Genomic DNA, 25,364 nt, shown 5'->3' with positions numbered 1-25,364 from the left:
ATGGAGAGAGATGAGGAGAGGAGAAAGGGAGGAGGACGAGAGATGGGGAGAGAGAGGAGGAGGAGGATGGGGAGAGAAGAGCGATGGGGAGATAGAGAGGAGATGGAGAGAGAGAGGAGGAGGAGGAGAGATGGAGAGAGAGGGAGAGAGAGAGAGAGGAGGAGAGAGATGGAGGAGAGATGGATGAGGAGAGATGGAGGAGAGATGGAGGAGGAGAGATGGAGGAGAGATGAAGGAGATATTTAGAGAGAGAGGAGGAGAAGGAGGAGAGGAGAAGAGATGGAGAGAGGGAGGAGGAGAGGTGGGAGAGAGATAAGGAAGAGAGATGAAAGAGAGAGAGATAAGGAGGAGATATGGAGAGAGAGAAGAAGGAGAGATGGAGGGAGAGGAGGAGAGATGGAGAGAGAGAGGAGGAGCGAGGAGGAGAGATGGAGAGAGAGGAGGAGCGATGGCGAGATTGAGAGAGAGAGAGGAGGAGGAGAGATGGAGAGATGGAACGAGAGAGGAGGGAGAGAGAGATTGAGAGAGAGATGGATAGAGAAAGGTGGAGAGATGGAGAGATGTATGAAGGGAGAGAGAGAGGAGAGATAGAGAGCTGGAGAGAGGATGAGAGATGGAGAGAGAGAGGAGGAGGAGAGATGGACAGAGAGGAGGAGAGATGGAGAGAGGAGGAGAGATGGAAAGAGAGGAGGAGAGATGGGAGAGAGGAGGAGGAGAGATGGAGAGATGGAGAGAGAGATGGAGGAGAGATGGAGAAGCGATGTTGAGAGAGTGGATGAGGAGGAGAGGATGAGAGATGGAGAGAGAGAGAGAAGAGAAGAGATGGAGGGAGGGAGGAGAGAGAGGAGGAGAGGATATGGAGAGATGGAAAAAGAGAGGAGGGAGAGAGAGATAGAGATAAGGAGGAGAAATTGAGAGAGATGGAGGAGGAGTGACGGAGAGAGAGAGAGGAGAGATGGAGAGAGAGGAGGAGGAGAGACGAAGAGATGGAGAGAGAGGAGGAGGAGAGACGGAGAGATAGAGAGAGAGGAGGAGAGAGAGAGGAGGAGAAGATATGGAGAGATGGAAAAAGAGATGGGGAGAGAGAGGAGGAGAGATGGAGAGAGAGAGGAGGAGAGATGGAGAGAGAGGAGGAGAGATGGGGAGAGAGATGAGGAGAGATGGAGAGGGAGAGGAGGAGAGATGGAGAGAGAGGAGGAGGAGAGGTGGAGAGGGAGAGGAGGAGAGATGGAGAGAGAGAGGAGGAGATATGGAGAGAGAGGAGGAGGGGAGGTGGAGAGGGAGAGGAGGAGAGATGGAGAGAGAGATGCGGAGATATTGAGAGAGATGAGGAGAGATGGAGAGGGAGAGGAGGAGAGATGGAGAGAGAGAGGAGGAGAGATGGAGAGAGAGAGAGGAGGAGAGATGGAGAGAGAGGAGGAGAGATGGAGAGGAAGATGAGGAGTGATGGAGAGAGAGAGGGAGAGATGGAGAGAGATGAGGAGGAAAGGTGTGGAGAGAGAGGAGGAGAGAAGGAGAGAGAGAGGAGGAGAGATGGAGAGAGAGAGGAGGAGAGATGAGAGAGAGAGAGAGATAGAGAGAGAGGAGAGAGAGAGAGAGAGAGAGAGAGAGGGAGAAGAGATTGAGAGATGGGGAGAGAGAGGAGGAGAGATGAGAGAGAGAGAGAGAGAGAGAGAGAGAGAGAAGAGATTGAGAGATGGGGAGAGAGAGGAGGAGAGATGGAGAGAGAGAGGAGGAAAGATGGAGAGAGAGGAGGAGAGATGGGGAGAGAGAGGAGGAGAGATAGAGAGAGAGAGAGGAGGAGAGATAGAGAGAGAGAGGAGGAGATATGGAGAGAGAGGAGGAGGAGAGGTGGAGAGGGAGAGGAGGAGAGATGGAGAGAGACGAGGAGGAGAGATGGAGAGAGAGAGGAGGAAAGATGGAGAAAGAGAGGAGGAGAGATGGAGAGAGAGGAGGAGGAGAGATGGAGAAAGAGAGGAGGAGAGATGGAGAGAGAGAGGAGGAGAGATGGAGAGAGAGGAGGAGGAGAGATGGAGAGAGAGGAGGAGGAGAGATGGAGAGAGAGGAGGAGGAGAGATGGAGAGAGAGGAGGAGGAGAGATGGAGAGAGAGAGGAGGAGAGATGGAGAAAGAGAGGAGGAGAAATGGAGAGAGAGGAGGTGGAGAGATGGAGAAAGAGAGGAGAGATGGAGAGAGAGAGGAGGAGAGATGGAGAGAGACGAGGAGGAGAGATGGAGAGAGAGGAGGAGAGATGGAGAGAGAGGAGGAGGAGAGATGGAGAGAGAGAGGAGGAGATATGGAGAGAGAGGAGGAGGAGAGGTGGAGAGGGAGAGGAGGAGAGATGGAGAGAGGAGGAGGAGAGATGGAGAGAGAGGAGGAGGAGAGATGACTTAGAGTACAACAAGGTAGAGGCCAGTAAATAGCTGATATTAAATTGTGGCTCCATGGATGCTTTGTATCGATCGCTGGGCCACAGATAGAGATTGTGTTTAGTGAGGCTTCTGTGTCTGCGGTTGCTAGGTACCTTGTACCACTCCAGAGCTCCACAGTGGTTGTCTAATGGCAATAACAACCCTAATGCAACACAACAGTGGAAAGACATGAGGCACTATGTGAATGTGTTCTGTTTAGAATGTCTGGTGATGTTCTGGTCCACTATGTGAATGTGTTCTGTTTAGAATGTCTGGTGATGTTCTGATCCACTATGTGAATGTGTTCTGTTTAGAATGTCTGGTGATGTTCTGGTCCACTATGTGAATGTGTTCTGTTTAGAATGTCTGGTGATGTTCTGGTCCACTATGTGAATGTGTTCTGTTTAGAATGTCTGGTGATGTTCTGGTCCACTATGTGAATGTGTTCTGTTTAGAATGTCTGGTGATGTTCTGGTCCACTATGTGAATGTGTTCTGTTTAGAATGTCTGGTGATGTTCTGGTCCACTATGTGAATGTGTTCTGTTTAGAATGTCTGGTGATGTTCTGGTCCTCTATGTGAATGTGTTCTGTTTAGAATGTCTGGTGATGTTCTGGTCCACTATGTGAATGTGTTCTGTTTAGAATGTCTGGTGATGTTCTGGTCCACTATGTGAATGTGTTCTGTTTAGAATGTCTGATGTTCTGGTCCACTATGTGAATGTGTTCTGTTTAGAATGTCTGTGATGTTCTGGTCCTCTATGTGAATGTGTTCTGTTTAGAATGTCTGGTGATGTTCTGGTCCTCTATGTGAATGTGTTCTGTTTAGAATGTCTGATGTTCTGGTCCACTATGTGAATGTGTTCTGTTTAGAATGTCTGATGTTCTGGTCCACTATGTGAATGTGTTCTGTTTAGAATGTCTGGTGATGTTCTGGTCCACTATGTGAATGTGTTCTGTTTAGAATGTCTGATGTTCTGGTCCACTTTGTGAATGTGTTCTGTTTAGAATGTCTGGTGATGTTCTGGTCCACTATGTGAATGTGTTCTGTTTAGAATGTCTGATGTTCTGGTCCACTATGTGAATGTGTTCTGTTTAGAATGTCTGGTGATATTCTGGTCCACTATGTGAATGTGTTCTGTTTAGAATGTCTGGTGATGTTCTGGTCCACTATGTGAATGTGTTCTGTTTAGAATGTCTGGTGATGTTCTGGTCCACTATGTGAATGTGTTCTGTTTAGAATGTCTGGTGATGTTCTGGTCCACTATGTGAATGTGTTCTGTTTAGAATGTCTGGTGATGTTCTGGTCCACTATGTGAATGTGTTCTGTTTAGAATGTCTGGTGATGTTCTGGTCCACTATGTGAATGTGTTCTGTTTAGAATGTCTGGTGATGTTCTGGTCCTCTATGTGAATGTGTTCTGTTTAGAATGTCTGGTGATGTTCTGGTCCACTATGTGAATGTGTTCTGTTTAGAATGTCTGGTGATGTTCTGGTCCACTATGTGAATGTGTTCTGTTTAGAATGTCTGATGTTCTGGTCCACTATGTGAATGTGTTCTGTTTAGATTGTCTGTGATGTTCTGGTCCTCTATGTGAATGTGTTCTGTTTAGAATGTCTGGTGATGTTCTGGTCCTCTATGTGAATGTGTTCTGTTTAGAATGTCTGATGTTCTGGTCCACTATGTGAATGTGTTCTGTTTAGAATGTCTGATGTTCTGGTCCACTATGTGAATGTGTTCTGTTTAGAATGTCTGGTGATGTTCTGGTCCACTATGTGAATGTGTTCTGTTTAGAATGTCTGATGTTCTGGTCCACTTTGTGAATGTGTTCTGTTTAGAATGTCTGGTGATGTTCTGGTCCACTATGTGAATGTGTTCTGTTTAGAATGTCTGATGTTCTGGTCCACTATGTGAATGTGTTCTGTTTAGAATGTCTGGTGATATTCTGGTCCACTATGTGAATGTGTTCTGTTTAGAATGTCTGGTGATGTTCTGGTCCACTATGTGAATGTGTTCTGTTTAGAATGTCTGGTGATGTTCTGGTCCACTATGTGAATGTGTTCTGTTTAGAATGTCTGGTGAATGTGTTTGTGTGAATGTGTTTGTCTTGTCACGAGGAACAGCAGGGTCCACTGGCTGTGTGACTACAAGCACAACAACCTAGAACACCACCATTATCCGTGGGAATTCTAGGATGTGTAGTCTGGCAGAAAGCAGAGCACATTGCATGCTGGGAGCTGTAGTCCAGGCAGTGCAGTAGTCGAGGTCTCTCTGTGGCTGATGTGATGAATGGTGGTTGTTGCCGTGGCAAATTGTCCTGAAAGCAATCTGAGACACATCACCACGGCGATAAAGGAAGAGCTTATTGATCCCTGTGAAGTAATACAGTGAATATATCACACACACGATCACACACCGACACATGATCACACACACACAGAGTATCACACACACACACGGGGGGAAATATCAGCTAGCAGACTGAGGGATGATGTGGATGATCAGCAACAACACAAAGAGAGAGGGGGGTGGGTGAGGGCACACATACACACACATACACACACATACACACACATACACACACAATGACAACTCAAGCTAATGCTTTTTACAAGCACCCAATGACCTGGAGGGATATGAGAGTGACAGAAAGGAAGAGTGGGGGAGAAAGAGAGCGAAAGAGAGGAGAGACAGAGAGAGAGAGAGAGAAGGAGATGAGAGACAGAGAGAGAGAGAGACAGATGATAGACACAGAGAGAGAGAGAGACAGAGATGAGAGACAGAGAGAGAGAGAGAGAGAGAGAGAGAGAGAGATAAGAGACAGAGAGAGAGAGAGAGAGAGAGAGAGAGAGAGAGAGAGAGAGAGAGAGAGAGAAAGAGAGAGACAGAGATGAGAGACAGAGAGAGAGAGAGAGAGAGAGATGAGAGACAGAGAGAGAGAGACAGAGATGAGAGACACAGAGAGAGAGACCGACAGAGATGAGAGACACACAGAGAGAGAGACAGAGATGAGAGACACAGAGAGAGAGGAGATGAGAGACAGAGAGAGAGAAGGAGATGAGAAACACAGAGAGAGAGAGAGAGAGAGAGAGAGAGAGAGAGAGAGAGAGAGAGAGAGAGAGAAGGAGATGAGAGACAGAGAGAGAGCGAGAGACAGAGGGGGTCCGCTCACCAACCAAGACTTCACAAAATGGGACAAACACCAAATTGAGACTCTGCACGCAGAATTCTGCAAAAATATCCTCTGTGTACAACGTAGAACACCAAATAATGCATGCAGAGGAGAATTAGGCCGATACCCACTAATTATCAAAATCCAGAGAAGAGACGTTAAATTCTATAACCACCTAAAAGGAAGCGATTCCCAAACCTTCCATAACAAAGCCATCACCTACAGAGAGATGAACCTGGAGAAGAGTCCCCTAAGCAAGCTGGTCCTGGGGCTCTGTTCACAAACACAAACACACCCTACAGAGCCACAGGACAGCAGCACAATTAGACCCAACCAAATCATGAGAAAACAAAAAGATAATTACTTGACACATTGGAAAGAATTAACAAAAAAACAGAGCAAACTAGAATGCTATTTGTCCCTAAACAGAGAGTACACAGCGGTAGAATACCTGACCACTGTGACTGACCCAAAATTAAGGAAAGCTTTGACTATGTACAGACTCAGTGAGCATAGCCTTGCTATTGAGAAAGGCCGCCGTAGGCAGACATGGCTCCCAAGAGAAGGCAGGCTATGTGCTCACTGCCCACAAAATGAGGTGGAAACTGAGCTGCACTTCCTAACCTCCTGCCCAATGTATGACCATATTAGAGAGACATATTTCCCTCAGATTACACAGATCCACAAAGAATTCGAAAACAAATCCAATTTTGAAAAACTCCCATATCTACTGGGTGAAATTCCACAGCTTGCCATCACAGCAGCAAGATTTGTGACCTGTTGCCACGAGAAAAAGGCAACCAGTGAAGAACAAACACCATTGTAAATACAATCCATATTTATGCTTATTTATTTTATCTTGTGTCCTTTAACCATTTGTACATTGTTAAAACACTGTATATACAGTGCCTTGCGAAGGTATTCGGCCCCCTTGAACTTTGCGACCTTTTGCCACATTTCAGGCTTCAAACATAAAGATATAAAACTGTATTTTTTTGTGAAGAATCAACAACAAGTGGGACACAATCATGAAATGGAACAACATTTATTGGATATTTCAAACTTTTTTAACAAATCAAAAACTGAAAAATTGGGCGTGCAAAATTATTCAGCCCCTTTACTTTCAGTGCAGCAAACTCTCTCCAGAAGTTCAGTGAGGATCTCTGAATGATCCAATGTTGACCTAAATGACTAATGATGATAAATACAATCCACCTGTGTGTAATCAAGTCTCCGTATAAATGCACCTGCACTGTGATAGTCTCAGAGGTCCGTTAAAAGCGCAGAGAGCATCATGAAGGACAAGGAACACACCAGGCAGGTCCGAGATACTGTTGTGAAGAAGTTTAAAGCCGGATTTGGATACACAAATATTTCCCAAGCTTTAAACATCCCAAGGAGCACTGTGCAAGCGATAATATTGAAATGGAAGGAGTATCAGACCACTGCAAATCTACCAAGACCTGGCCGTCCCTCTAAACTTTCAGCTCATTCAAGGAGAAGACTGATCAGAGATGCAGCCAAGAGGCCCATGATCACTCTGGATGAACTGCAGAGATCTACAGCTGAGGTGGGAGACTCTGTTCATAGGACAACAATCAGTCGTATATTGCACAAATCTGGCCTTTATGGAAGAGTGGCAAGAAGAAAGCCATTTCTTAAAGATATCCATAAAAAGTGTCATTTAAAGTTTGCCACAAGCCACCTGGGAGACACACCAAACATGTGGAAGAAGGTGCTCTGGTCAGATGAAACCAAAATTGAACTTTTTGGCAACAATGCAAAACGTTATGTTTGGCGTAAAAGCAACACAGCTCATCACCCTGAACACACCATCCCCACTGTCAAACATGGTGGTGGCAGCATCATGGTTTGGGCCTGCTTTTCTTCAGCAGGGACAGGGAAGATGGTTCAAATTGATGGGAAGATGGATGGAACCAAATACAGGACCATTCTGGAAGAAAACCTGATGGAGTCTGCAAAAGACCTGAGACTGGGATGGAGATTTGTCTTCCAACAAGACAATGATCCAAAACATAAAGCAAAATCTACAATGGAATGGTTCAAAAATAAACATATCCAGGTGTTAGAATGGCCAAGTCAAAGTCCAGACCTGAATCAGATCGAGAATCTGTGGAAAGAACTGAAAACTGCTGTTCACAAATGCTCTCCATCCAACCTCACTGAGCTCGAGCTGTTTTGCAAGGAGGAATGGGAAAAAATGTCAGTCTCTCGATGTGCAAAACTGATAGAGACAAATACCAAGCGACTTACAGCTGTAATCGCAGCAAAAGGTGGCGCTACAAAGTATTAACTTAAGAGGGCTGAATAATTTTGCATGCCCAATTTTTCAGTTTTTGATTTGTTAAAAAAGTTTGAAATATCCAATAAATGTCGTTCCACTTCATGATTGTGTCCCACTTGTTGTTGATTCTCCCCAAAAAATACAGTTTTATATCTTTATGTTTGAAGCCTGAAATGTGGCAAAAGGTCGCAAAGTTCAAGGGGGCCGAATACTTTCGCAAGGCACTGTATATAATATGACATTTGGATTGTCTTTATTGTTTTGAAACTTCTGTATGTGTAATGTTTACTGTTAATTTTTATTGTTTATTTCACATTATATATTCACTTTATATATTATCTACCTAACTTGCTTTGGCAATGTTAACACATGTTTCCCATGCCAATAAAGCCCCTTGAATTGAATTGAATTGACAGAGATGAGAGACACAGAGAGAGAAGGAGATGAGAGACAGAGAGAGAGAGCGAAGAAGATGAGAGAGAGAGAAGGAGATGAGAGACACACAGAGACAGGAGGGACAAAGGTTTTTGACCTTTGACCCTGTTGTTTCCAGGCACGTTCCCCCTAGATGACTCATGACTGGCCTCTGGCTACAGCACTATCTCTGTTTGGAGAGGGCTACAAACACTATCTCTGTTTGGAGGGCTACAACACTATCTCTGTTTGGAGAGGGCTACAACACTATATCTGTTTGGAGACGGCTACAACACTATCTCTGTTTGGAGAGGGCTAAAACACTATCTCTGTTTGGAGAGGACTACAACCCTATCTCTGTTTGGAGAGGGCTACAACACTATCTTTGTTTGGAGAGGGCTACAACCCTATCTCTGTTTGGAGAGGGGCAAGGAACTATTGGGCTTTACTCGGTATCTCTCTCTCTCTCACACACACACACACACACACACACACACACACACACACACACACACACACACACACACACACACACACACACACACACACACACACACACACACACACACACACACACACAAACAGGAAGGAGTAGATTGATCCTTGTTCAGCTCTCAGTCTAGAAGTGAATGTGGAGGATGATCCTCTTCTTATCACACTATAGTCATCTACCCTAGCAGACCTGTGTTCTATGTGTGTGTGTGTGTCTTCTTCTTTGTGTCGTCTGTGGGTGCGTATTGTCCTTGTTCTGGACCATGTCCTTTGAGGGATGTCTGTGTGTTTTTCTGCCAGAGTCAGTCTCAGTTAGCTAACACAGACACTCTCTCCTGGAGGTTACAATGTCATTGTCTGTTTAACACACACAGTAGTAAGTCAGACTGGCTCTCCGAAGTACAGCCTGTGGGCGTCTGTATTCATCTTCATGACAATCAACTCTCTCCTTCTCTTAATTTATCTCTCTACCACCTCTCATCTCTCATTCTCTCATTTCATCTCTCAATCCAACTCTCGCCATCTCTCTAACAACTCTCATCTCTCATTCTCTCAATCCATCTCTACCAACTCTCATCTCTCATTCTCTCAATCCAACTCTCCATCTCTCATCTCTCATTCTCTCAATCCATCTCTCCATCTCTACCACCTCATCTCTCATTCTCTCAATCCATCTCTCCATCTCTCTACCACCTCTCATCTCTCATTCTCTCAATCCATCTCTCCATCTCTCATCTCTCATTCTCTCAATCCATCTCTCCATCTCTCTACCACCTCATCTCTCATTCTCTCAGTCCATCTCTCCATCTCTCTACCACCTCTCATCTCTCATTCTCTCAATCCATCTCTCCATCTCTCATCTCTCATTCTCTCAATCCATCTCTCTACCACCTCTCATCTCTCATTCTCTCAATCCATCTCTACCACCTCTCATCTCTCATTCTCTCAATCCATCTCTACCAATCCCATCTCTCATTCTCTCAATCCATCTCTCAATCCATCTCTCAATCCATCTCTCCATCTCTCTACCAACTCTCATCTCTCATTCTCTCAATCCATCTCGCCATCTCTCTACCAACTCTCATCTCTCATTCTCTCAATCCTTCTCTACCAACTCTCATCTCTCATTCTCTCAATCCTCTACCAACTCTCATCTCTCATTCTCTCAATCCATCTCTCCATCTCTCTACCACTTCTCATCTCTCATTCTCTCAATCCTTCTCTACCAACTCTCATCTCTCATTCTCTCAATCCATCTCTCTACCACCTCTCATCTCTCATTCTCTCAATCCATCTCTCTACCACTTCTCATCTCTCATTCTCTCAATCCATCTCTCCATCTCTCTACCACCTCTCATCTCTCACTCTCAATCCATCTCTCCATCTCTCTACCACCTCTCATCTCTCACTCTCTCAATCCATCTCTCCATTTCTCTACCAACTCTCCTTCTCTCCTTCTGTCTCTTATTTTCCTAAACCCCCATCTCCCCTTCTAACTCTACCTCCATGAACGCTAACTCAACCTCCTTAATCTCTCCATTCATCTCTCCGTCTCTTCCTCTCTTTCCATCTCTTCATCTATCGTTCAGTCCCTCTATCTGTGTACCAGTGAGAATCATGTCATGTTGCTGGTACTTTGACGGGTGGAGTGTGCTGTTACGACAGCAGGAGATGGATCGATGGGTTTCTCTGTCACAGAGTGGACACACACACACAACTCATTCGGTGGTTGTTGAGACACTGCAGCATCCTCTGAGATATGAAGACATGTATTGTAACATCTCGTTGGGTTTCCGGCAGCTGGTACCCAACTTCCCTGTCTGTTATTTCTCTTCTCTTTCTCCTCCCTCACTCACTCCTGCCCCCTCCCTCACCCATTGTGCCTCCTTCCTCCCTTCCGCCCAGGGGGTGAGTCGGTGTGTGAGTGTGTGTTTGGTTGGTGGGGTAATGGTGGAGTAAGGTAGGCAAGGCTCTCCTCCGTGGGCGAGGTGTGTGTTAGAGAGAAAGAGGCTCAGATCCATGCTAACCTGATTTAGCTTTGGCCGCGCCGGGGAGGCTAACATGATTACCTCTGGCTAATGGCCCTACTGACTGAGAGAGGGGGAGGAGAGGGAGTGGGGAGGATAGCCTTCAATAATTATCCCCCTCCCTCCTCAGGCATTGATGGATACAACTTTAGAGGTCTCTGTTCTGCTCTCTCGCTCTCCCTCTTTCTCTGCTTTGCTCTCTCTTTCCACCAAGTGCTCCTGATCCTGCTCTCTTCCCTCACACTACCTCCTTTATCATACTTCCTCTGCAACCCCTCCCTTTGTCCCTCTATTTCTCTCTCTAGCATCTATATCTCTCTCTCTCTCTCTCTCTCTCTCTCTCTCTCTCTCTCTCTCTCTCTCTCTCTTCCTCTCTCTCTCTTCCTCTCTCTCTCTCTCTCTCTCTCTCTCTCTCTCCCTCTCCCTCTCCCACTCTCTCTCTCTCCCTCTCTCTCGCTCTCTCTTCCTCTCTCTCTCTCTCTCTCTCTCCCTCTCCCACTCTCTCTATCTCCCTCTCTCTCTCTCTCTCTCTCTCTCTCTCTCTCTCTCTCTCTCTCTCTCTCTCTCTTTCTCTGTCTACAGCGACCAGGAGGTAGGAGAATGGCTGGAATGATGAAGAACATCCCCTTGTCATCCTCTTCCTAGGCTCCTCTGGAATCGGTAACTCCTATTTTCATCCCTCTCTCTTCATCCTTCGTTCCACTCATTTGTACCACTCAGCTGTGATGTCATGGAGCCTCTCTATAGCAGTATCCTGGTTAAAAGATCAGGAGAAGCCACACTTTAGTAGCTCCAATACAATAATTTATTCACCACAGCAAGCTCTCTTCATCAGGGTTTCCTATCAAACACTGCAGGGCACCAGTGTATATAGTTGAAGTCGGAAGTTTACATACATCTTAGATGTAAATACATTTCAACTCAGTTTTTCACAATTCCTGACATTTCATCCTAGTAAAAAGTCCCTGTCTTAGGTCAGTTTGGATCACCACTTTATTTAAAAAATGATTAATATCAGCTTTTATTTCTTTCATCACATTCCCAGTGGGTCAGTAGTTAAATTAAATGGTTTAACTTCGGTCAAACATTTTGGGTAGCCTTCCACAAGCTTCCCACAAAATGTTGGGTGAATTTTGGCCCATTCCTCCTGACAGAGCTGGCGTAACCGAGTCAGGTTTGTAGGCCTCCTTGCTCTCACACTATTTTTCAGTTCTGCCCACAAATGTTCTATAGGATTGAGGTCAGGGCTTTGTGATGGCCATTCCAATACCTTGACTTTGTTGTCCTTAAGCCATTTTGAAGAAACTTTGGAAGTATGCTTGGGGTCATTGTCCATTTGGAAGTATGCTTGGGGTCATCGTCCATTTGGAAGTATGCTCGGGGTCATCGTCCATTTGGAAGTATGCTTGGGGTCATTGTCCATTTGGAAGTATGCTTGGGGTCATTATCTATTTGGAAGACCCATTTGGGACCAGGCTTTAACTTCCTGACTGATGTCTTGAGATGTTGCATCAATATATCCACATAAGTTTCCTGCCTCATGATGCCATCTATTTTGTGAAGTGCACCAGTCCCTCCTGTAGCAAAGCACCCCCACAACATGATGCCATCTATTTTGTGAAGTGCACCAGTCTCTCCTGCAGCAAAGCACTCCCACAACATGATGCTGCCACCTCCATGCTTCACGGTTGGGATGATGTTCGTCGGCTTGCAAGCCTCCCCCTTTTCCTCCAAACATAATGATGGTCATTATGGCCAAACAGTTCTATTGTTGTTTCATCAGACCAGAGGACATTTCTCCAAAAAATATGATATGTTTCCCCATGTGCAGTTGCAAACCGTAGTCTGGCTTTTTTCTGTCAGTTTTGGAGCAGTGACCACTTCCTTGCTGAGTGGCCTTTCGGGTTATGTCGATATAGGACAACTTTTACTGTGGATATAGATACTTTTGTACCTGTTTCCTCCAGCATCTTCACAAGGTCCTTTGCTGTTGTTCTTGGATTGATTTGCACTTTTCACACCAAAGTACGTTCATCTCTAGGAGACAGAACGCGTCTCCTTCCTGAGCGGTATGACGGCTGTGTGGTCCCATAGTGTTTATACTTGGTTTCTATTGTTTGCACAGATGAACGTGGTACCTTCAGGCATTTGGAAATTGCTCCCAATGATGAACCAGACTTTATTTTGATTTTCCCATGATGTCAAGCAAAGAGGCACTGAGTTTGAAGATAGGCCTTGAAATACATCCTCAGGTACACCTCCAACTGACTCAAATTATGTCAATTAGCCTATCAGAAGCTTCTAAAGCCATGACAAAATTTTCTGGACAGTCAAATTAGTGTATGTAAACTTCTGACCCACTAGAATTGTGATACAGTGGGAGGGGGGAGGCAGCATCTGTAATGACGTTCGTCTGTACGAGAGGCGGACCAAAGCGCAGCGTGGTTGTTTTGATTCATGTTTTAATAAATAACTTCACATGAACAAACTAACAAAAACAAGAAATGTGAAAAACGCAAAACAGTCCTATCCTGTGACAACAAACACAGTGACAGGAACAATCACCCACAAACACACAGTGAAACCCAGGCTACCTAAGTATGATTCTCAATTAGAGACAACTAATGACACCTGCCTCTGATTGAGAACCATACTAGGCCGAAACATAGAAATACCCAAATCATAGAAAAACAAAAATAGACTGCCCACCCAACTCACGCCCTGACCATACTAACTACATACAAAACAAAGGAAATAGAGGTCAGAACGTGACAGTACCCCCCCCTCCCAAAGGTGCGGACTCCGGCCGCAAAACCTTGACCTATAGGGGAGGGTCTGGGTGGGCGTCTGTCCGCGGTGGCGGCTCTGGCGCGGGACGCGGACCCCACTTCACCATTGTCTTAGTCCGCCTTATTGTCCGCCTCCGTGGCTTTCTCACCATGGCCACCCTTCTCAATGACCCCACTGGACAGAGGGGCTGTCTGGGACAGAGGGGCAGTTCGGGACAGAGGTGGGGCAGCTGCTCGGGACAGAGGGACAGCTGCTCGGGACAGAGGGGTAGCTGCTCGGGACAGAGGGGCAGCTGCTCGGGGCAGAGGGGCAGCTGCTCGGGGCAGAGGGGCAGCTGCTCGGGGCAGAGGGGCTCCGGCAGCGGCGCCGGACAGGCGGGAGGCTCCGGAAGTGGCGCCGGACAGGCGGGAGGCTCCGGCAGCGGCGCCGGACAGGCGGGAGGCTCCGGCAGAGGCGCCGGACAGGCGGGAGGCTCCGGCAGAGGCGCCGGACAGGCGGGAGGCTCCGGCAGAGGCGCCGGACAGGCGGGAGGCTCCGGCAGAGGCGCCGGACAGGCGGGAGGCTCCGGCAGAGGCGCCGGACAGGCGGGAGGCTCCGGCAGAGGCGCCGCACAGGCGGGAGGCTCCGGCAGAGGCGCCGCACAGGCGGGAGGCTCCGGCAGAGGCGCCGGACAGGCGGGAGGCTCCGGCAGAGGCGCCGGACAGGCGGGAGGCTCCGGCAGCGCTGGACAGGAGGAAGGCTCTGGTAGCGCCGGAGAGGCGGGAGACTCCGGCAGAGGCGCCGGACAGGGGGGAGGCTCGGGCAGCGCTGGACAGGAGGAAGGCTCTGGTAGCGCCGGAGAGGCGGGAGACTCCGGCAGCGCTGGAGAGGAGGGAGCCCCTGTAAGGATGGGCCGGAGAGACAGCCTGGTACGGGGGGCTGCCACCGGAGGGCTGGTGCGTGGAGGTGGTGACGGATAGACCGGGCCGTGCAGGCGCACTGGAGCTCTTGAGCACCGAGCCTGCCCAACCTTACCCGGTTGAATGGTCCCGGTCGCCCTGCCAGTGCGGCGAGGTGGAATAGCCCGCACTGGGCTATGCAGGCGAACCGGGGACACCGTGCGCAAGGCTGGTGCCATGTAAGCCGGCCCAAGGAGACGCACTGGAGACCAGATGCGTAGAGCCGGCTTCATGGCACTTGGCTCGATGCCCACTCTAGCCCGGCCGATACGCGGAGCTGGAATGTACCGCACCGGGCTGTGCACCCGCACTGGGGACACCGTGCGCTCCACAGCATAACACGGTGCCTGCCCGGTCTCTCTAGCCCCCCGGTAACCACAGGAAGTTGGCTCAGGTCTCCTACCTGGCGTAGCCATACTCCCTGTTAGCCCCCCCCCCAAGAAATTTTTGGGGCTGACTCTCAGGCTTCCATCCACGACGCCGCGCTGCCTCCTCATACCAGCGCCTCTCCGCTTTCGCCGCCTCCCGTTCTTCCTTGGGGCGGCGATATTCTCCTGGCTGAGCCCAAGGTCCTTTACCATCCAAATCTTCCTCCCATGTCCATTTCTCCAAATAGTGCCGCCTCTCCCACTGCTGCTGCTGCTGCTGCTGCTCCTGTTGCTGCTGCTCCTGTTGCTTCTCCTGCTGCTCCTCTTGCCGTTGCCCGTTACCACGCCGCTTGGTCCTGTTGGGGTGGGTGATTCTGTAATGACGTTCGTCTGTACGAGAGGCGGACCAAAGCGTAGCGTGGTTGTTTTGATTCATGTTTTAATAAATAACTTCACATGAACAAACTAACAAAAACAAGAAATGTGAAAAACGCAAAACAGTCCTATCCTGTGACAACAAACACAGTGACAGGAACAATCACCCACAAACACACAGTGAAACCCAGGCTACCTAAGTATGATTCTCAATCAGAGACAACTAATGACACCTGCCTCTGATTGAGAACCATACTAGGCCGAAACATAGAAATACCCAAATCATAGAAAAACAAACATAGACTGCCCACCCAACTCACGCCCTGACCATACTAACTACATACAAAACAAAGGAAATAGAGGTCAGAACGTGACAGCATCATGTTGTGGGGGTGCTTTGCTGCAGGAGAGACTGGTGAACACAAAATAGATGGCATCATGAGGCAGGAAAATTATGTGGATATATTGAAGCAACAACTCAAGACATCAGTCAGGAAGTTAAAGCTTGGTTGCATATGGGTCTTCCAAATGGACAATGACCCCAAGCATACTTCCAAAGTTGTGGCAAAATGGCTTAAGGACAACAAAGTCAAGGTATTGGAGTGGCCATCACAAAGCCCTGACCTCAATCCCATAGAACATTTGTGGGCTGAACTGAGAAAGCGTGTGTGAGCAAGGAAGCCTACAAACCTGACTCAGTTACACAAGCTCTGTCAGCAGGAATGGGCAAAAATTCACCCAACTTATTGTGGGAAGATTGTGGAATGCTACTGAAAATGTTTGACCCAAGCTAAACAATTGAAAGGCAATGCTACCAAATACAAATTGAGTGTATGTAAACTTCTGACCCACTGGGAATGTGATGAAAGAAATAAAAGCTGAAATAAATAATTATCTCTACTATTATTTTGACATTTCACATTCTTAAAATAAAGTGGTGATCCTAACTGACCTAAGACAGGGAATATTTACTAGGATTGAATGTCAGGAATTGTGAAAAACTGAGTTTAGATGTATTTGGCTAAGGTGTCTATAAACTTCCTACTTCAACTGTAGGTATCATGTCAAACACTGCATGTCATCAGTATATACTGTACGGTATATACGTTTCATATCAAATACTGCAGGTCACTAGTATATATATATATACAGGTTTCATCAGGGTTCTATTGGACACACGCAGGTGATTGTAATCATGACCAGCTGTGGCATGATGTCATTGGTCAATTTACATATATCAACAGTATATACAAAAGCATGAATGGTTATCAAGGATTATATGTAGCCAACAATTACATCATAAGTAGCCTACAAAATGTTATTTACAATAGCCTTGTTGCCAGATCTGTTTGTGTTTTAGCCTATTCCTCTGCCGTTGGTTGTCATGCCATGCACAAACAGATCTGGCAACTATGCTATGACTCCACAGCTGACCTCTACTGACCACTCTGACTCAACCACAGCCCTATAGAACTACACTCATTCCAACACACACACACACACACACACACACACAAGCACATAGAGAGAGAGAGAGTCAGCAGCAGTTGTTCTGGTGTGTGTGTGGTGTGTGTGTGTGTGTGTGTTTGTGTGTGTGAGATATGACAGGGTTGAGGGATAGGTGTGTGTGTGTGTGTGTGTGTGTGTGTGTGTGTGTGTGTGTGTGTGTGTGTGTGAGAGAGATATGACAGGGCTGGGAGATAGATGGAGGGAGACAGTGTTCATATTCTCTCTGCCTCCAGCGACAGTGGCCAGGAGACATGAATATTTAACACAGCAAGTCCCCATCTCTCTGTCTGGAGATATTACGCTCACAGCATCCATATGAATATAATGCACACAGCATCCATATGGAGATGAACATTTAGAAGGGGAATATTTTACTGCCAACCATTATCCCTGACAGACAGAGAAATACAGGGAAAAATGATGAGAGAGAAAGAAAGATGATTGAAGGTTCTGCCAAAACTATTATCAACCAAACACCCTGTGACTCATCTGTGCCTTCTGATATAGGAAAAATGGTTATTGATCCACCAATCAGATAGCAGGGACAACCCCTCATAGCCTATCAGCAGCTCAGAGATCTACCTGAGATTCCACCCAGATCATCGTTACAATGTTCATGTGAAATCATCTTTAGCATGTTCAGAGGTTCCATTTAGAATCATGTGAGATCATCTTTAGAATGTTCAGAGGTTCCATTTAGAATCATGTGAGATCATTCTTAGAATGTTCAGAGGTTCCATTTCAAATCATGTGAGATCATCTTAAATGTTCAGAGGCTTGGTTGAAAGTGGATTTTCGTCAAATCATTGATGTTCAACGCTCTGTCCATACTGCACTCTGATTGGTCACTGCTCTCCTCTTCCCACAGGTAAGACTGAGCTGGACAAACAGGTGGCTCGTTATATGGACAACAGCAATAGTGGTATCAGCAATAGTGATCATAGTTTGTGTGTGTTTGTACTGCTCAGTAACCACGAGCCTTCTGTTCTCAGGGATTCATCTGTATGGACATGTCCGAATTCTAGGAGAAGCACGAGGTATGATATCATCAACACCACTTTCCCAAAACCAGGAAGATACTTCACATTCCCACAACCAGGAAGAGACTTCATATTCCCAAAACCAGGAAGATACTTCACATTCCCACAACCAGGAAGAGACTTCATGTTCCCACAACCAGGAAGAGACTTCATATTCCCAAAACCAGGAAGATACTTCACATTCCCACAACCAGGAAGAGACTTCATAGTCCCACAACCAGGAAGAGACTTCATGTTCCCACAACCAGGAAGAGACTTCATATTCCCAAAATCAGGAAGAGACTTCATATTCCCACAACCAGGAAGAGACTTCATGTTCCCACAACCAGGAAGAGACTTCATAGTCCCACAACCAGGAAGAGACTTCATGTTCCCACAACCAGGAAGAGACTTCATGTTCCCACAACCAGGAAGGTCATTGGGCTGGGATACATTACCTATCTACTGTAGGTGAGGGCTTGTCTGGATTTTCTACTGTCATCGTTTGGGTCAGCTTCCCAGTCGCTGTCATAAACCGTTTAGCCCTGTATTGACTGAGCCTACCTCTCATCTCCCACAATTCAATTCAAGGAGATGTGTCCAGGTTCTCACAAAAACACAGACACATGCAGCATCTGAAGGAAGACACCTCTCACTGTTCCCAAAAGGCCCCAAAAATTATTTTTTTTGTATCAGAGGAAGTAGTTATCTGACATCATCTTCGTATCAATATGCTCATCTACCTCAGTTTTACCTGTTTACCTGTTATCATAATTCGTTCTCAATCTCCTCCTTTTCACCTCTCACTTTCTCTCTCTTTCCATCTCCCTCTCCTCTCTCTCCATCTTTCTCACAATCTCTCTCTCCCTTTCTCTCTCTCTCTCTCCCTCTCTCTCTCTCTCTCTCTCTCTCTCTCTCTCTCTCTCTCTCTCTCTCTCTCTCCTTCTCTCTCTCTCTCTCAGGGCCGTCTTACAGATGGCAAGGGGAAGACCATTGAGTGTAAGGACACCATCTTCATCATAAACTTGAGCGTGGCCAGTGACGACATCGCCCACACACACACACACACACACACACACACACACACACACACACACACACTAAACAGTTGTTAATTGCTCCTTTTCTCCAGATGAGGTTCAGAAGAGTGATGTCACCATCTCCAAGCAGTTTAAGGGTGCTGTGATTCGCCCCATAATGAAGGTAACTCCTCACCCACAGCATCTCTGCAGTGAGATGGATTGGTTGAGCCGCTGTTTTGAAAATCTCGAATTGATGAATTCATTGTTTCGCTCCCCAGGCCCATTTCCGGAGAGACGAGTTTCTGGGGCGGATCAATGAGATTGTCTACTTCCTGCCGTTCTGCCCCTCTGAACTGCAGCAGCTTGTCAGCAAAGAGCTCAACTTCTGAGAAGGTGACCGATGGTGTCTGTGGGGATATGTACGGACTGTGTGTGGTTTGTACTCTCCATATGGGTGTTTTTCATTGGCGTGTGTGTTGACTATAGAGACCCACTCAGATCAATAAAAGATGCTCTGCTCTGATCTGATTGTAGTGTTTAACATCACATAAATATTTAAGTATCAATATCACTCTGTTTCCGTCAGCCAACTCCGCCTCACAAAACTGATAGGCACATGACTCATCAGTGTGTGTCTGATGAATGGTGATAATAGCCGTTCTTATCAGAGTAACTCCGGAGGGATGTAGCTAGCTATGGCACCCCGGGTAGAAGTTGCCCTTAGGCACAGGCCTAGGATCTGCTCAGCCTTCCTAAATCCTAACCTCAACCATCCAGAGAAAAACACCAAGTTGACCTCAGATCAGTGTCCAGTGGTAACTAATTCATCCTAATCTGTTGGAGCTAGATTAACCGGATCTGAGAGCCTCCCAAGTGGCCTAAAACACTGCATCACAGTGCTAGCATCACAGTGCTAGCTGTGCCACTAGAGATTCTGGGTTCGAGTCCAGGCTCTGTTGCAGCCGGCCGCGACCGGGAGACCCATGGGAAGGCGCACAATTGGCCCAGCGTCACCCGTGTTAGGGGAGGGATTGGCCCAGCGCCACCCGGGTTAGGGGAGGGATTGGCCTAGCGTCACCCGGGTTAGGGGAGGGATTGGCCCAGCGTCACCCGGGTTAGGAGAGGGCTTGGCCCAGTGTCACCCGGGTTAGGGGAGGGATTGGCCCAGCGCCACCCGGGTTAGGGGAAGGATTGGCCCAGCGTCACCCGGGTTAGGGGAGGGATTGGCCCAGTGCCACCGGGGTTAGGGGAGGGATTGGCCCAGCGTCACCCGGGTTAGGAGAAAACACCAGTCTCAACGTCAACAGTGAAGAGGCGACTCCGGGATGCTGGCCTTCTAAGGCAGAGTTCCTCTCTCCAGTGTCTATGTTCTGTTGCCCATCTTAATCTTTTGTTTTTATTGGCCAGTCGGAGATATAGCATTTCATTGCAACTCTGTCTAGAAGGCCAGCATCCCGGAGTCGCCTCTTCATTGTTGATGTTGAGACTCGTGTGTTGCGGGTACTATTTAATGAAGCTGCCAGTTGAGGACTTGTGAGGTGTCTGTTTCTCAAACTAGACACTCTAATGTACTTGTACTCTTGCTCAGTTGTGCACCGGGGCCTCCCACTCCTCTTTCTATTCTGGTTAGAGCCAGTTTGCACTGTTCTGTGAAGAGAGTAGTACACAGCGTTGTACGAGATCTTCAGTTTCTTGGCAATTTCTCGCATGGAATAGCCTTCATTTCTCAGAACAAGAATAGACTGACGAGTTTCAGAAGAAAGATCTTTGTTTCTGGCCATTTTGAGACTGAAATCGAACGCACAAATGCTGATGCTCCAGATACTCAACTAGTCTAAAGAAGGTCAGTTTTATTGCCTCTTTAATCAGAACAACAGCTTTCAGCTGTGCTAACATAATTGCAAAAGGGTTTCCTACTGATCAATTGGCCTTTTAAAATGATAAACTTGGATTAGCTAACACAACGTGCCATTGGAACACAGGAGTGATGGTTGCTGATAATGGGCCTCTGAACGCCTATATATTCCATAAAAAAATCTGCCATTTCCAGCTACAACAGTGATTTACAACATTAACAATGTCAACACTGTATTTCTGATCATTTTGATTTTGTTTTAATGGACAAAAACTGTGCTTTTCTTTCAAAAACAAGGACATTTCTAAGTGGCCCTCTGACCTACACGTCTCACCATCCTCCGACCTACATGTCTCACCATCCTCTGACCTACACATCTCACCATCCTCTGACCTACACATCTCACCATCCTACGACCTACACATCTCACCATCCTCTGACCTACACATCTCACCATCCTCCGACCTACAGTGGCTTGAGAAATTATTCACCCCCCTTGACATTTTTTCCATTTTGTTGCCTTACAACCTGGAATTAAAATTGATTTTTGTGGGGTTTGTATCATTTGATTTACACAACATCCCTACCACTTTGAAGATGCCAAATATTTTTTTATTGTGAAACAAACAATAAATAAGACAAAAAAACAGAAAACTTGAGCATGCATAACTATTCACCCCCCCCAAAGTCAATACTTTGTAGAGCCACATTTTGCAGCAATTACAGCTGCAAGTCTCTTGGGTTATGTATCTATAAGCACTGAGATTTTTGCCCATTCTTCAATGCAAAACTGCTCCAGCTCCTTCAAGTTGGATGGGTTCCGCTGGTGTACAGCAATCTATAAGTCATACCACAGATTCTCAGTTGGATTGAGGTCTGGGCTTTGACTAGGCCATTCCAAGACATTAAAACGTTTCCCCTTAAACCTCTCGAGTGTTGCTTTAGCAGAATGCTTAGGGACATTGTCCTGCTGGAAGGTGAACCTCCGTCCCAGTCTCAAATCTCTGGAAGACTGAAACAGGTTTCCCTCAAGAATTTCCCTGTATTTAGCACCACCCATCATTCCTTCAATTCTGACCAGTTTCCCAGTCCCTGCCGATGAAAAACATCCCCACAGCATGATGCTGCCACCACCATTCTTCACTGTGGGGATGGTGTTCTCGAGGTGATGAGAGGTGTTGGGTTTGCACCGGACATAGAGTTTTCCATGATGTCCAAAAAGCTCAAATTTAGTCTCATCTGACCAGAGTACCTTCTTTCATATGTTTGGGGAGTCTCCCACCCGACCTATACGCCTCACCATCCCCCGACTTACACATCTCACAATCACCCCAGCCTATACGTCTCACCATCACCCCGACCTACGTGTCTCACCATCACCCTGACCTACGTGTCTCACCATCACCCCAACCTACACGTCCCACCATCACCCAGACCTACATGTCTCACCATCACCCAGACCTACATGTCTCACCATCACCCCAACCTACACGTCACACCATCACCCCAACCTACATGTCTCACCATCACCCCAACCTACATGTCTCACCATCACCCCAACCTACATGTCCCACAATCACCCCAACCTATACGTCTCACCATCACCCCGACCTACGTGTCTCACCATCACCCTGACCTACGTGTCTCACCATCACCCCAACCTACACGTCCCACCATCACCCAGACCTACATGTCTCACCATCACCCAGACCTACATGTCTCACCATCACCCCAACCTACACGTCACACCATCACCCCAACCTACATGTCTCACCATCACCCCAACCTACATGTCCCACCATCACCCCAACCTACATGTCTCACCATCACCCCAACCTACACGTCTCACCATCACCCCAACCTACATGTCTCACCATCACCCCAACCTACATGTCCTACCTTCACCCCAACCTACATGTCTCACCATCACCCTGACCTACATATGTCACCATCACCCCAACCTACACGTCTCACCATCACCCCAACCTACATGTCTCACCATCACCCCAACCTACATGTCTCACCATCCCCCCAACCTACATGTCTCTCTCCCATCATTAGGCAAAGCAGAGGCATGACATCACTCTGCTGTGGGACCGCCCCGTTCTGGACCTGCTGGCTGGAGGGTATAACCTGCACTATGGAGCCCACTCCTTAAAACACGCACACACACACACAGACACACAGACACACACACACAGACACACAGACACACACACACACACACACACACACACACACACACTGCGGAGCCCTCTCCATCAAACATGAGGTACACACACTGAATGTATATTTTTCTCTTCAGTCGTTTTCAAAGCATACTAGTGTTTGTCTGCTTCAACTAACACACACACACACACACACACACACACACACACACACACACACACACACACACACACACACACACACACACACACACACACACACACACACACACACACACACACACACACACACAGTGGAGCCCTCTCCATCAAGCATGAGGTACACATTCACACACAATGCAGATCCTTCTCCTTCAAACATGAGGTACACACACACACACACACACACACACACACACACACACACACACACACACACACACACACACACACTGCAGATCCCTCTCCTTCAAACATGAGGTACACATACACACACACACACACACACACACTGCAGATCCCTCTCCTTCAAACATGAGGTACACATACACACACACACACACACACACTGCAGAGCCCTCTCCATCAAACATGAGGTACACACACTGAATGTATATTTTTCTCTTCAGTCGTTTTCAAAGCATACTAGTGTTTGTCTGCTTCAACTAACAATAAGGGTCCATGCATAGCTCTCCCACTTACTTGTTTCCCCCTCTGTTTCATTACTGACTACATAAGGAGAGTTAAAGGCCCAGTGCAGTCAGACGTGATGTTTCTGTGTTGTGTGTGTATATATATATATATTTATATATCCACTGAGGTTGGAATAATTCTGTGAAATATTGACAACGATAATAACTTCCTATTAGTGTAAGAGCTGTTTGACAAAACCTGTTTTGGTTGGATGGATTTTTGCCCTCTTTGGTGACGTCACCAGGCGGTATAAGTTAATAGACCAATAACAAAGAGTTTCAAACCTCTGCCAATAACAGCTGGTTTTCAGGTTACATATCCCTCCCACTAGGCTCCTCCAATTAGGCCCCTCACTCAGACCACTCCCACAGTCATGGCTAAATTCTTGCATGAGAAGTTGCTCTTTGCCAAGAAGATATGTTGGTTTCTTTTTTACCATTTGAATTGAAAACAATCACAATAAGGTACTTAATTGTTACCCAGAAATTATTTGAGATAAAAACAGCTGCATTAGACCTTCAACAGATAACAATTAGGGTCAAACTGTCAGAAATACTATTTTCTGAAGATATCCTAGACTTCTGTATATTATGTCATCTGGTTCATCAGTTGTTTAATCAAATCCGAACACAGGTCACACTGGTTTTGAGTTGAGCCGTGTGTCAGTATTAGGCCTGACTGGTCTGGTTTGTTGTGTTACCAGGTGGAGTGGGAGGTGGTCATCCAACTGACAGCGGCCTACGAGCAGGAGCTCCTCTCTAAAGGCTGCACCCACCGCCTGTCTGTCCACACAGAGGACAGGGGCGGGGCCGGGGGGCAGGAAGGGGAGGGGCAGGGCATTATCAGTCTGCGTCTGAAGGTAGTTGGGAAGGACAGCACAGCACGGATACTGGATATACGCCCTCCTCTCAGCCCCGATCACTGACACACAGCACGGACACTGGATATATGCCCTCCTCTCAGCCCCGATCACTAACACACAGCACGGATACTGGATATATGCCCTCCTCTCAGCCCCGATCACTGACACACAGCACGGACACTGGATATATGCCCTCCTCTCAGCCCCGATCACTAACACACAGCACGGATACTGGATATACGCCCTCCTCTCAGCCCCGATCACTAACACACAGCACGGATACTGGATATACGCCCTCCTCTCAGCCCCGATCACTAACACACAGCACGGATACTGGATATACGCCCTCCTCTCAGCCCCGATCACTAACACACAGCACAGATACTGGATATACGCCCTCCTCTCAGCCCTGATCACTAACACACAGCACGGATACTGGATATACGCCCTCCTCTCAGCCCCGATCACAAACACACTGCATGGACACTGGATATACGCCCTCCTCTCAGCCCCGATCACTAACACACAGCACGGATACTGGATATACGCCCTCCTCTCAGCCCCGATCACTAACACACAGCACGGATACTGGATATACGCCCTCGTCTCAGTCCCGATCATTAACACACTGCACGGACACTGGACAAACGCCCTCCTCTCAGCCCCGATCACAAACACACAGCACGGATACTGGATATACGCCCTCCTCTCAGCCCCGATCACTAACACACAGCACGGATACTGGATATACGCCCTCCTCTCAGCCCCGATCACTAACACACAGCACGGATACTGGATATACGCCCTCCTCTCAGCCCCGATCACTAACACACAGCACGGACACTGGATATACGCCCTCCTCTCAGCCCCGATCACAAACACACAGCACGGATACTGGATATATGCCCTCCTCTCAGCCCCGATCACTAACACACAGCACGGATACTGAATATACGCCCTCCTCTCAG

At 47.3% G+C, this 25,364-nt stretch overlaps 1 pseudogene; it reads left to right on the top strand.

The window, feature by feature from the left end:
* Window positions 1-24,459, top strand: part of LOC139385775 (uncharacterized) — a 71,046-nt pseudogene extending 46,587 nt beyond the window's left edge.
* Window positions 24,460-25,364: the final 905 nt, after the last annotated feature.

Source organism: Oncorhynchus clarkii, chromosome 27 (genome assembly GCF_045791955.1).
Source record: "Oncorhynchus clarkii lewisi isolate Uvic-CL-2024 chromosome 27, UVic_Ocla_1.0, whole genome shotgun sequence".
NCBI lineage: Eukaryota > Metazoa > Chordata > Actinopteri > Salmoniformes > Salmonidae > Oncorhynchus > Oncorhynchus clarkii.
Note: the sequence above shows the minus strand (reverse complement) of the source record. Positions and strands in the feature narration are given on the sequence as shown.